At 42.5% G+C, this 2,343-nt stretch overlaps 1 non-coding gene across 1 annotated transcript; it reads left to right on the plus strand.

Annotated features, from left to right (window-relative positions):
* The first annotated feature begins 2,059 nt into the window (after positions 1 to 2,059).
* Positions 2,060 to 2,141, plus strand: trnal-uag (transfer RNA leucine (anticodon UAG)). Its single transcript has one exon. It is a non-coding gene; the product is annotated as a tRNA-Leu (tRNA).
* Positions 2,142 to 2,343: the final 202 nt, after the last annotated feature.

Here is a 2,343-nt window from a genome sequence, read left to right on the forward strand (position 1 = left end):
CTGGAAATCAAAAGATGAAACAAGAATCAAAGTAAAGTTTGAATGTGTGTAAAGATGTGAAAGTAGAACAAATCAACCACATTGTAAAAAGATATCAACTGATCGACATCATTGACCTGCCTTGAACATTACGTGACTTGGTAAGGATTTTGGCCTCATCTGTAATGAGGACTGGGTCACTCAGGGGTACATTGCCTGGACAGTGCTGGCACGTCCTCTCTTCTGTTCTTCTGTTCAGAATGTTTGTGTAATCACCTGCTTTATATTAGTTCTGCTCCACACCAGTTATTTTGTAATCCATTTCTCATTTTCACTGTGAAATATTGCAAGTCTAAAGATGCCTAATTGGTATTGAGGTTGTGTTAATGTGTGGTATTAAAATGTCTGAACATTAAGATGTTAAATGTTTAACATTATTATTTAACCTCTCATTATGCCTACTTTTCACTCCATTTTAAGGGTTGTTCTCTGTCTGAGAAGTGTGATGTTGTTCTCTTTTTTCAAAGTGTGAAAAACCCGGGGGAGGAGTTGACTTCCTTTTGACCTTATTCGTTTTGAGGGTAGCGCGAGAAAGACGTTCTGTCAAGAAGGAGCTGATGGACACGCTGGATGAAGCAGAGCAGAGCGGTCGTTCCACCGGTAATTGAAGTTAGAAAATGAGCTTTTTGTACTTTGATGTAGAACTAAAGACTGTGCTGAGCCAACGCCTGGCTCGCCTGCTCAGCTCACTCGCCTGGCTCGCCTGCCGTCGTCAGAGGGGAGGCGCTGGCCTGATTCTCCTTCCCCTGCCGTACGAGTGGGGGACCGCGGTCGGGAGGAGCTGCAGCGATGTGTTGCTGGTTCCTGAGTGTGGTCTGCTTTCTGCAGAGTGAGGTTCCTCCAGGTTTCTTCTACTCAAGGATGTAACTGTACAGCTGCTTGTTTCATTTTAATGAGGTCCAACATTAAGAGCACCAATGAAACTGAATGCAAGCTTAGAACAAAAACTAAACTTAAAGAGTGCACTGAGATTAACACAGGCTAAAGACTAAAAGTACCCAGGTCTTTTCTCTTGTTGGGTTTATTATGTTTCAAACAGTGTTTTATGTTCTGCAATGTGAAATACCTGAAATTCCATTGAATACACTGTTGAAATTCACCTACTGGGTTTGTGGTGTTATTAATCATATTTTGCTGAACAACTGTACAGGTAAATTTATTTATTTCAGTAAATGGTAACATTTCATTGGTTTATCATCACCATAGTTTTTCCCATAGCCTCTCAGTGATAATTGATAAGAGTAAGAGTCTTATTTGACCCCAGACACTTTATTTTACTCTGAGATGTCTCTTTCACCCTTTTTGAAACTGTAAGTAGTTCAGTAGTGACCTGTGTAGTTCATCAACTTATCATAATAGTAGGAGCCCAGGGTGAAAGGGGTACTTTAGCATTTCCACTTCTACCAACTCAGAATATCAGTGACTTGACAGGAGATCACTCACATGACTGGATTCCTTTTCTTTGCTGGTCAATAAGTGAGATCATTTTAGGAAGGTTAGCATTTACAGTTTTGTCCACTCAGAACATCTGAGGCCCATAGGGGGCGCTGGGGCACCTCCCTCCCTGTAAAGATGAGGGGAAAAAATGCATCGAAAAATATATTTTTACAATAAAGATGTTTTTACCAACTATTGTGGGACCACTTGCAATGCTAATCATTTAAACTACATTTCCCAGCTGCTGTTATTCATTTACCATTGAATTTCCACTGAGGACTCGTATTGATTCTTTCACAGGTTGGATTGGTCAGATCGCCCCAGCACTGTGACCAAATAACCAATTATGTACAGTTGCCAGGTAAAATTAGTAAATATGCAGCCATTCAGCATAGCAGAAATTTATGGTCTTGGGGCGCTGAAAAAATGGCCCTCTTGGCCAAAAATGATTTTAGGGGCGGGGAAAGGAGGGAGAGGAGCCTGTGTGCCCGACAAAAGTTTAGTGACTTGATGAGCTGATGTTGATGGCGTAGCTTGAATGTTAGAATGTTTATCAATACCAACTCACTGAAAAGTGCAGTGAGGTAGTGTGGCCGAGTGGTCTAAGGCGCTGGATTTAGGCTCCAGTCTCTGAGGAGGCGTGGGTTCAAATCCCACCACTGCCATCATATATGTGTGGCAGGTCTCTCTCAGCCTCTCTGTGCTGCAGGTGGTGACTGCTTTTGTCACTCATGGAAGGAAACATCCCGAACTTGAGGTATTCTACTCATCTTGAACTCTAAACAACAATGTGCAGTCACGCTGAGCTGCCTTCAAGCCAACAACATGGGCACAGTGTACCGACAGCCACAGGCTCCTCCCAGTTTA

Source organism: Aulostomus chinensis, chromosome 21 (assembly GCF_037954235.1).
Source record: "Aulostomus chinensis isolate RoL2024-O1b breed Wild chromosome 21, RoL_Achi_v1.0, whole genome shotgun sequence".
NCBI classification, from domain to species: domain Eukaryota; kingdom Metazoa; phylum Chordata; class Actinopteri; order Syngnathiformes; family Aulostomidae; genus Aulostomus; species Aulostomus chinensis.